We start from the raw sequence: 11,292 nt of genomic DNA on the forward strand, positions 1-11,292 counted from the left end.
GTGGGGGGAACAGGGGAGACAAGGGCAATGAGCGGGGGGTGGGGGGGAAAAGGAGGGAGACACAGGGCATTAGTGGGGTGGGGGGAAACAAGAGAGAGACACGGGCCATGAGCGGGGGTGGGGGGAACAGTAGGGAGACACGGGGCACGAGTGGGGGCGTGGGAGGAACAGGGGAGACACGTGGGCATGAGCGGGGGATGGGGGAACAGGGGAGACATGTGGGCATGAGCGGGGGGTGGGGGAAGAGGGGAGACACGTGGGCATAAGCGGGGGGTGGGAGGAACAGGGGAGACACGGCATGAGCAGGGGTGGCGGAAAAAGGAGGGAGACACGGGGCATGAGCAGGGGGTGGGGGAGAACAGGGGAGACACGTGGGCATGAGCAGGGGTGGGGGAAACAGAGGTAGACACGGAGCATGAGCAGGGGGTGGGGGGACAGGGAAGACACGGGCCATGTGCGGGGGGTGGGGGAAAAGGAGGGAGACACGGGCCATGAGCGGGGGTGGGGAGGAACATTAGGGAGACACGGGGCATGAGCAGGGGTGGGGGGAACAGGGGAGACACGTGGGCATGAGCGGTGGGGTGGGGGGAACAGCGGAGACATGGGGCATGAGTGGGGGGTGGGGGGAAAGGAGGGAGACATGGGGTATGAGCAGGGGGTGGAGGGGAGCAGAAGAGAGACACGGGCATGAGCGGGGGGTGGGGGAACAGTAGGGAGACACAGGGCATGAGCGGGGGGTGGAGGGGAACAGGGGAGACACGTGGGCATGAGTGGGGGGTGAGGGGGAACAGGGGAGAAATGTGGGCATGAGCGGGGGGTGGGGGGAAAAGGGGAGACACGGGGCATGAGCGGGGGGTGGGAGGGAAAAGGGGGGAGACACGGGGCATGAGCGGGGGGTGGGGGGAACAGGGGCGACACGGGGCATGAGAAGGGGGTGGGGCGGAACAGGGAGACACGGGACATGAGCAGGGAGTGGGGGGAAAGGAGGGAGACACGGGCATGAGCGGGGGCGGGGGGAACATGAGAGACACAGGGCATGAGCGGGGGGTGAGGGAGAAAAGGAGGGAGACACAGGGCTTGAGCGGGGGATGGGGTGAAAGGAGGGAGACACGGGGCATGAGCGAGGGGTGGGGAGGACAAGAGAGACATGGGGCATGAGCGGAGGGTGGGGGGAAAAGGAGGGAGACACGGGGCATGAGTGGGGGGAACAGGGGAGACACGGGGCATAAGCAGGGAGTGGGGCGGAACAGGGAGACACAGGGCATGAGCAGAGGGTGGGGGGGAAAGGAGGGAGACACGGGCATGAGCAGGGGGCAGGGGGGAACATGGGAGACATATGGCATGAGCAGGGAGTGGGGGGGAAAAGGAGGGAGACACGGGGCATGAGCGGGGGTGGGGGTGAAAGGAGGGAGACACGGGGCATGAGCAGGGGATGGGGGAACAAGAGAGACATGGGGCACGAGCGGAGGGTTGGGGAAAAGGAGGGAGACACAGGTCATGAGCGGGGGTGTGGGGTGAACAGGGGAGACACATGGGCATGAGCGGGGGGTGGGGGGTAACAGGGGAGACATGGGGCATGAACGGGGGTTGGGGGAACAGGAGGGACACTGGGCATGAGCGGGGGGTGGGGGGGAAAGGAGGGAGACACGGGGCATGAGCGGGGGGTGGGGGGGAACAGGGGAGACACCACGTGGGCATGAGCGGGGGGTGGGGGGAATAGGGGAGACACGGGCATGAGCATGGGTGGGGGAACAGGGGAGACACGGGGCATGGGCGGGGGGTGGGGGGAAGGAGGGAGATATGTGGGGGGCTGGGGGGGACAGAGGTAGACACGGAGCATGAGCGGAGGGTGGGAGGGAACAAGAGAGAGACACGGGGCATGAGCGGGGGTGGGGGGGAACAGGGAGACACGGGGCATGACGGGGAGTGGCGAGTGGGGGGAACAGGGGAGACACGGGGCATGAGCGGGGGTGGGGAGAACAGGGAAGACATGGGGCATGAGCGGGGGATGGGGGGAAAAGGAGGGAGACACGGGCATGAGCAGGGGGTGGGGGGAACGAAGGTAGACACGGGGCATGAGCGGGGGTGGGGGGAACAGGGGAGACACGGGGCATGAGCGGGGGTGGGGGGAACAAGAGAGAGACATGGGCCATGAGCGGGGGTGGGGGAACAGTAGGGAGACACGGGGCATGAGCGGGGGTTGGGAATAACAGGGGAGACACGTGGGCATGAGCTAGGGGTGGGGGGAACAGGGGAGAAAAGGAGGGAGACGCGGGGCATGAGCAGGGGGGTGGGGGGAGAAAGGAGGGAGACACTGGGTATGAGCGGGGGTGGGGGGAACAAGAGCGAGGTGGGGGAGAGGGGGAAAGGAGTGAGACACGGGGTATGAGCAAGGGGTGGGGGCAACAAGGGAGACACGTGAGCATGAGCGGGGGGAAAGAGGGAGACACGGGGCATGAGCGGGGGTTGGGGGAACAGGGGCGACACTGGGCATGAGCGGGGAGTGGGGGGGATCAGGGGAGACAAGGGGCATGAGCGGGTGCTGGGGGGAGCAAGAGAGAGACACGGGGCAGGAGCGGGGGGTGGGGGCAACAGGGGAGATACATGAGCAGGGGTGGGGTGGAACAGGGGAGACACGGGGCATGAGCGGGGGTGGGGGGGAAAAGAGGGGAGACACGGGGCATGAGCAGGGGGTGGGGGAACAGGGGAGACACAGGGCAACAGCGGGGGGTGGGGGGAAAAGAGGGAGACAGGGGGCATGAGCGGGGGGTGGGAGGATCAGGGGAGACACGGGGCATGAGCAGGGTGTGGGGGGGAAAGGAGGGAGACACGGGGCATGAGCGGGGGGTGGAGGGGAACAGGGGAGACATGTGGGCATGAGCGGGGGTTGGGGGGAATAGGAGAGATGTGGGGCATGAGCGGGGGGTGAGGGGGAAAAGGAGGGAGACACGGGGCATGAGCGGGGGGTGGGGGAACAAGAGAGAGACACAGAGCATGAGCGGGGGCTGGGGGGCACACGAGGGCGACACGGGGCATGAGCAGGGGGTGGAGGTACAGGAGGGAGACACAGGGCATGAGCGGTGGGTGGGGGGAACAGGGCAGGCATGGGGCATGAGCGGGGTGGTGGGGATTACAGGAGGGAGACAAGGGGCATGAGCAGGGGATGGGGGGAACAAGAGAGAGACACGGGGCATGAGCATTGGGTGGGGGGAACAGGAGGGAGACACGGGGCATGAGCGGGGGTGGGGGCAACACGAGCGAGACACGGGGCATGAGTGGGGTGGTGGGGGTACAGGAGGGAGACACGGGCATGAGCGGGGGTGCGGGGTAACACGAGGGAAACACAGGGCATGAGCAGGGGCTGGGGGGAACATGAGGGAGACAAGGGGCATGATCGGTGGGTCGTGGGGCAACAGGAGAGACACGGAGCATGAGCGGGGGGTGGGGGGAACACGAGGGAGACACCGGCATAAGCAGGGGGTGGGGGGTAACACGAGGGAGGCACGGGGCAGAGCGGGGGTGGGGGGTAACACAAGGGACACACGGGGCATGAGCGGGGGATGGTGGGAACAGGGGAGATACAGGGCATGAACGGCGGGTAGGGGGAAAATGAGGGGGACACGGGGCCTGAGCAGGGGGTGGGGTGAAACAGGGGAGACACGGGACATGAGCAGGGGGTGGGGGGAACAGGGGAAACACGGGGCATGAGCGGGTGGTGGGGGGAGCAAGAGAGAGACACGGGGCAGGAGCGGGGGGTGGGGGCAACAGGGGAGATACATGAGCAGGGGTGGGGTGGAACAGGGGAGACACGGGGCATGAGCGGGGGTGGGGGGGAAAAGGGGGGAGACACGGGGCATGAGCAGGGGGTGGGGGAACAGGGGAGACACGGGGCAACAGCGGGGGTTGGGGGGGAAACGAGGGAGACAGGGGGCATGAGCGGGGGGTGGGAGGATCAGGGGAGACACGGGGTATGAGCAGGGTGTGGGGGGGAAAGGAGGGAGACACGGGGCATGAGCGGGGGGTGGAGGGGAACAGGGGAGACATGTGGGCATGAGCGGGGGTTGGGGGAATAGGAGAAACATGGGGCATGAGCGGGGGGTGAGGGGGAAAAGGAGGGAGACACGGGGCATGAGCGGGGGGTGGGGGGAACAAGAGAGAGACACAGAGCATGAGCGGGGGGTGGGGGGCACACAAGGGCGACACGGGGCATGAGCAGGGGGTGGGGGGTACAGGAGGGAGACACAGGGCATGAGCGGTGGGTGGGGGGAACAGGGCAGGCATGGGGCATGAGCGGGGTGGTGGGGATTACAGGAGGGAGACAAGGGGCATGAGCAGGGGATGGGGGGAACAAGAGAGAGACACGGGGCATGAGCATTGGGTGGGGGGAACAGGAGGGAGACACGGGGCATGAGCGGGGGTGGGGGCAACACGAGCGAGACAAGGGGCATGAGCGGGGTGGTGGGGGTACAGGAGGGAGACACGGGGCATGAGCGGGGGTGCGGGGTAACACGAGGGAAACACAGGGCATGAGCAGGGGCTGGGGGGAACATGAGGGAGACAAGGGGCATGATCGGTGGGTCGTGGGGCAACAGGAGAGACACGGAGCATGAGCGGGGGGTGGGGGGAACACGAGGGAGACACGGGGCATGAGCGGGGGATGGTGGGAACAGGGGAGATACAGGGCATGAACGGCGGGTAGGGGGAAAATGAGGGGGACACGGGGCCTGAGCAGAGGGTGGGGTGAAACAGGGGAGACACGGGACATGAGCAGGGGGTGGGGGGAACAGGGGAAACACGGGGCATGAGCGAGGGGTGGGGGGAACAAGAGAGAGACACGGGGCATGAGTGGCGGTGATGGGAACAAGAGAGAGACACGGAGCATGAGCAGGGGGTGGGGGGCACACGAGGGAGACACTGGGCATGAGCGGGGGGTTGGAGGAACACGAGGGAGACACGGGCATAAGCAGGGGGTGGGGGGTAACACAAGGGAGACACGGGGCATGAGCGGGGGTGGGGGGTAACACAAGAGACACACGGGGCATGAGACGGGGGTGGGGGGAACAGGGGAGACACGGGGCATGAGCGGCGGGTAGGGGGGAAAAGGAGGGGAGACACAGGACATGAGCGGGGGGTGGGGGGAACAGGGGAAACACGGGGCATGAGCGGGGGGTGGGGGGGAGCAGGGGAGACATGGGGCATGAGCGGGGGTGGGGTGGAAAGGAGGGAGACACAGGGCATGAGCGGGGTGGGGGCAAACGGGAAGGAGACACGGGGCATGAGCGGGGGGTAGGGGGACAAGGAGGGAGGCACAGGCATGAGCGGGGGGTGGGGGGTAACAGGGGAGACACGCGGCATGAGCAGTGGGTAGGGGAATAGGGGAGACACAGGCATGAGCGGGGGTGGGGGGGAAAGGAGGGAGACACAGGGCATGAGCGGGGGATGGGGGAACGGAGGTAGACACGAGGCATGAGCGGGGGTGGGGGGTACAGGAGGGAGACACAGGGAATGAATGGTGGGTGGGGGAACAGGGCAGACATGGGGCATGGGCGGGGTGGTGGGGATTACAGGAGGGAGACACGGGACATGAGCAGGGGGTGGGGGGAACAAGAGAGAGACACAGGGCATGAGAGGGAGTGGGGGGAACAGGAGGAGCCACGCGGCATGAGTGGGGGGTGGGGGGCAACACGAGGGAGACACAGGGCATCAGCAGGGGGGTGGGGGGTACAGGAGGGAGGCACGGGGCATGAGCGGGGGTGGGGGGTAACACAAGGGACACACGGGGCATGAGCGGGGGATGGTGGGAACAGGGGAGATACGGGGCATGAACGGCGGGTAGGGGGAAAATGAGGGGGACACGGGGCCTGAGCAGGGGGTGGGGTGAAACAGGGGAGACACGGGACATGAGCAGGGGGTGGGGGAACAGGGGAAACATGGGGCATGAGCGGGGGGTGGGGGGAACGGGAGGGAGACACGGGGCATGAGCGGGGGGTGGGGGCGAATAGGGCACACACGGGGCTTGAGCGGGGGGTGGGTGGGAACAGAGGAAACATGGGGCATGAGCGGGGGGTGGGGGGGAAAGGAGGGAGACACAGGGCATGAGCGGGGGCGGGGGGGAACGGGAAGGAGACACAGGGCATGTGCGGGGGTAGGGGGGAAAGGAGGGAGGCACGGGGCATGAGCGGGGGTGGGGGAACAGGGGAGACACAGGGCATGAGCGGGGGGTAGGGGAATAGGGGAGACATGGGGCATGAGCGGGGGTGGGGGGAAAGGAGGGAGACAAAGGGCATGATCGGGGGGTGGAGGGAATGGAGGTAGACACGAGGCATGAGCGGGGGGTGTGTGGAACAAGAGAGAGACACGGGGCATGAATGGGGGTAGGAGGAAAAGGAGGGGGACACAGGGCCTGAGCGGGGGGTGGGGTGGAACAGGGGAGACACGGGACATGAGCGGGGGGTGGGGGGAACAGGGGAAACACGGGGCATGAGCGGGGGGAACGGGAGGGGGACACGGGGCATGTGCGGGGGGTGGGGGCGAACAGGGCACACACAGGGCTTGAGCGGGGGTGGGTGGAAACAGGGGAGACACGGGGCATGAGCGGGGGGTAGGGGAATAGGGGAGACATGGGGCATGAGCGGGGGTGGGGGGAAAGGAGGGAGACACAGGGCATGATCGGGGGGTAGGGGAATAGGGGAGACATGGGGCATGAGCGGGGGTGGAGGGGAAAGGAGGGAGACACAGGGCATGATCGGGGGGTGGAGGGAATGGAGGTAGACACGGGGCATGAGCGGGGGGTGTGGGGAACAAGAGAGAGACACGGGGCATGAGTGGCGGTGGTGGGAACAAGAGAGAGACACGGAGCATGAGCAGGGGGTGGGGGGCACACGAGGGAGACACGGGCATAAGCAGGGGGTGGGGGGTAACACAAGGGAGACACGGGGCATGAGCGGGGGTGGGGGGTAACACAAGGGACACACGGGGCATGAGACGGGGGTGGGGGGAACAGGGGAGACACGGGGCATGAGCGGCGGGTAGGGGGGAAAAGGAGGGGAGACACGGGACATGAGCGGGGGGTGGGGGGAACAGGGGAAACACGGGGCATGAGCGGGGGGTGGGGGGGAGCAGGGGAGACATGGGGCATGAGCGGGGGTGGGGGGGAAAGGAGGGAGACACAGGGCATGAGCGGGGTGGGGGCGAACGGGAAGGAGACACGGGGCATGAGCGGGGGGTGGGGGGACAAGGAGGGAGGCACGGGCATGAGCAGGGGTGGGAGGTAACAGGGGAGACACGCGGCATGAGCAGTGGGTAGGGGAATAGGGGAGACACAGGCATGAGCGGGGGTGGGGGGAAAGGAGGGAGACACAGGGCATGAGCGGGGGATGGGGGAACGGAGGTTGACACGAGGTATGAGCGGGGGTGGGGGGTACAGGAGGGAGACACAGGGAATGAATGGTGGGTGGTGGGAACAGGGCATACATGGGGCATGGGCGGGGTGGTGGGGATTACAGGAGGGAGACACGGGACATGAGCAGGGGGTGGGGGGAACAAGAGAGAGACACGGGGCATGAGAGGGGGTGGGGGGGAACAGGAGGGAGCCACGCGGCATGAGTGGGGGGTGGGGGGCAACACGAGGGAGACACAGGGCATCAGCGGGTGGGTGGGGGGTACAGGAGGGAGACACAGAGCTTACTATGCAGCGCTCTGATGCAAATGATAAACAAAGATGGAGGTCGTCTCTCACAATACGACGCACTGCATGCTTCACCGCAGCCAATAGGAAAGCAAGTCAGATGTCCGCGGACATCATGGAAGCCGCCTGCCCAATCCCCGTCCTGTCCGCGGAGCGAACAGGGAAGTGTGTCTGCGAAGCGGAAACAGATATCACTAATTTTTTCACTTACATTTTTGTCATTTTAAAAAAAAACTACTGGACGGATTTACAACAAATAAAAAAAGCACACTTTTGGGTCCAAGCCTCCGCTCCCACCACAAATTTGGTGTAAATCCGTCCAGCGGTTTGGGCTGTAGGCGTGAACAAAGTTTTTTCCGATTATGTCTATGGGAAAAAAGTTTTGGGACCCCCCCTATAACTTTGCCCCACCTGGACCAAACCTCACCAAACTTTGCAAAAACAATTCAGAGTCGGCCATATACTTTTTTTGCAAACTTTGGTGAGGATTCGGCCAGGGGGAGCAAAGTTATAAGCCGCACAAAAAGTGTTCTTCCTATGGAAACAGCAACTTAACCATAAATACATGGCCACTAGTGTGGCCATGTAATATATATATATATTCAGTGAAACAACTTTGTTAAAGGGACGTTGTGATTAAGTTGCGCTACTAAAAACTTATGAAATTCAGTGAAAAAAACTTGGTTTGTTACATTAAGTTGTGCAGAATATGCATGGGAAGATTTACATGATTTCCTAAGCATATCAAACAAAAACAAAACAAACATAGATATACTAACACCTGGAGAACTTTGTTCTTTGGATCCTGTTAATGTTTCAAGATATTTTCACCATTGCTACATTTTATTCGTAATAAAACTGTTCCTCCCCTTGGAGAAGTGCAACACTTCTTTTGGAGAAAAGAATACCAAGCCAGAGGAGCACCACATATCCACATGCTTTTATGGATTTTAGATGCTCCTAAATTTGGTCAAGACAGTGATGCCACTGTTTTACAGTTTATTAAAAAATATGTCACTTGTGAAATTCCATTGCAAGCAACAAATGATGATCTTCATGCACAAATTTTACAATTTCAAAGACACAAATGTGGAAAATTGTTACACTTCGGGCTTCCTTGCAGAATACGACTCCTTTACAAGCTCCTCTGTGGAGCAGATACAGGTTGCCATGGCGCCTGTACAAACTAATACGGAGTCTGTGTCAGCTTACACGTCCTGTACATGGAAGACGTACGGCAAGACACGCCCCCATACGGCTTTAAAACCAGGAGTCGGTCTGGTGGCACAGCAATCTAACGTTGTGGCTTCCTTCAGATTACTGGTATGACTTGCAATGCATGTAGATTTCTATAAATGTTGAAAACTTTCAGACTTAGAGGTTTCCCACTTCTGTGCTCCGACTGGGTAACTCTTGAGAATCCAAACGCACTGCCTAACAAGAACACACTTGATCATATATTTTTGACCCATGACATGTCCTTATACACACCTTTTATACATATTTCTTATATCAACACTACTAAAAGTACCTTGCCTATTCCAATTAATACTACAAGACACAAGTGTGATGGCACCCTTACACGCAACCTATTTACTGGTTCCCCAGCCCAAGTTACATACTATAATAGATTTATCTGTTGTATTTTTACCCGCAACAGCTAATCTTCACTTTTTATACCAATACTTTCAGTTCCCAAAAATATATTCTCTTCTCAGCGGATAACTGAATATCCAACATCCTCAAATTAAACCCCAGCGCTCGGTGCCTGTTGGCAATAATTTTCCTTTATATCATAAATGTGGCAACAACTCTCTTTGCGTTTAAGCCAACATTGGCTTTCAATATCCTTGCACTTTTTTAGTACTTATTGCTTATTAGGTGCAACAGTCTGTGCAACACGCACCTTTTTGTTAAAAACCAATTTGAAGCCGGTTTGGAATATGTATTAGCTCTCTAACATGTCATATTTTGTTTAATACTTGCATATTAAACAATCATGGATTTTCACTAGCAGGCACACATGTTAGCTCTATTGTCCCACCAGATGCACCATTCACAACTTTGAATTAGCATTGCACGGAATGACCAGCTTTTTTCTGCCTTCCGGCTTGGTTCGTCAGTCTTAGCAACCAGGTCAGGTGACTATGTCACCTGACTGACCCTGCAGAGGTTACTATAGTAACCCCTCGTAACTGCGATTGCCTTCAGCACTTGAGAAACTGCCTGCCACTGAGCACGTCTAATTCACAAGCCGGTAAGCATTTATTATCGCATTTAGCAACGTACACGGCTCGCATTTAAACCCATCTCAAATAAACACGGTGTTATATTCATTTTACAGATTACGGCCAGATATCCGGAATCAGCACACCCAACACGAACCTGTTTACTGCATTATTGCCACACCAATGGCATTTCTGCCGAGCAATATATCACGACCTGTTTAGAAGTAAAGGTAATAACTTTTTGCCTTTCATTTATTGCACATGATACTAACAATCGGTGATTATATCATCTACCCAAGCAAGCCTTTCTGAATAGACTAAATACGCTCCACTTGCTTTATATTTCACAGTACACTGAACTGACCAGTAACATGCTTTTGGAACCGTCCGTTGCTCCATTTTTTCTACAGTTTGACAGAGAACAATTACAATAAGGTATGCTTTATTTTTCATAGCCTACATACTCACCTTCAGAGTCATGTTATGCACGCAGTAATTTAAACAGTATATTTTTCTTTTTTCTTCTTTTCTCTCCCATTTCCAATTGCTCCTTGCTTTGACACCCTTCCCCCCCCCCTGGCAGGTTTCTAAATTGAACACAGTTCAGGATTTAGCATCAGCACTATAGCCCAATGCACTATATGTATCTATATGCCCTGATGACGACCTCATAGGTTGAAACACGTGTTGGCATTTTTTCGCATTTCCTGACGGCATTTTCTGCATTTCTTGACATCTGAGGCATTTTCTGCATTTTTTGGCATTTGTTTGGCATTTTCTGTACTTTTGGCATTATATGAATGTACTTTGTTTTGGACACTGCCCGGCAGGACACTGCCCGGCACTTATCTGTTTGTAGTATTAAGCTTCTTACATGAAAAGTGTACCCATGTGTACCAAGAATGTATCATTTGTTTTTGGGGCACTTTAAATCAAAATGTCCTAGTATTGACTTGAGGAATTAAAGCTGGGCTCTTTGATTCACTAATCAATTGCACCATAAATCAGTTGTGTCTTTTTGTGAACACTCCTCATCCACTCTGTTCAAACTTATCACACCCAGTGAGCATACAACAGGTAACAAGCGCAGCCTGTGCAGATGGTTACCCCTTACAATTTGTTTTAGACCAGGTGATAGTGGGAGATCACCTTACCATCCACACGACAGCAGCTTTACCAATATCTGATCTGATCATCCATTTAGACTTCCAGGTGTGCGCACTCCTGAATAGGGCCCTACCCCCACAATCCCTTTGTTTTATGACTTGCCCTGCGGTCTGCTGCACTGCTCTGTACACAGTTACAATAACGTATTTTCATAATGACAGACTACCTTAAGAATAGAGAAGAGGACAGTGCTGCCCTCTTTGCACCCAG

General features: G+C 58.6%; 1 long non-coding RNA gene across 1 annotated transcript; it reads left to right on the forward strand.

Annotated features, from left to right (window-relative positions):
- The first annotated feature begins 9,875 nt into the window (after positions 1 to 9,875).
- On the forward strand, positions 9,876 to 10,353 carry LOC138528004 (uncharacterized). Its single transcript, XR_011284098.1, has 3 exons — positions 9,876 to 9,944; positions 10,032 to 10,145; positions 10,266 to 10,353. It is a non-coding gene; the product is annotated as an uncharacterized lncRNA (long non-coding RNA).
- Positions 10,354 to 11,292: the final 939 nt, after the last annotated feature.

The sequence above is a fragment of the Ambystoma mexicanum genome, chromosome 7q, assembly GCF_040938575.1.
Source record: "Ambystoma mexicanum isolate Mex_15411 chromosome 7q, UKY_AmexF1_1, whole genome shotgun sequence".
In the NCBI taxonomy this organism is placed as follows: Eukaryota; Metazoa; Chordata; class Amphibia; order Caudata; family Ambystomatidae; genus Ambystoma; species Ambystoma mexicanum.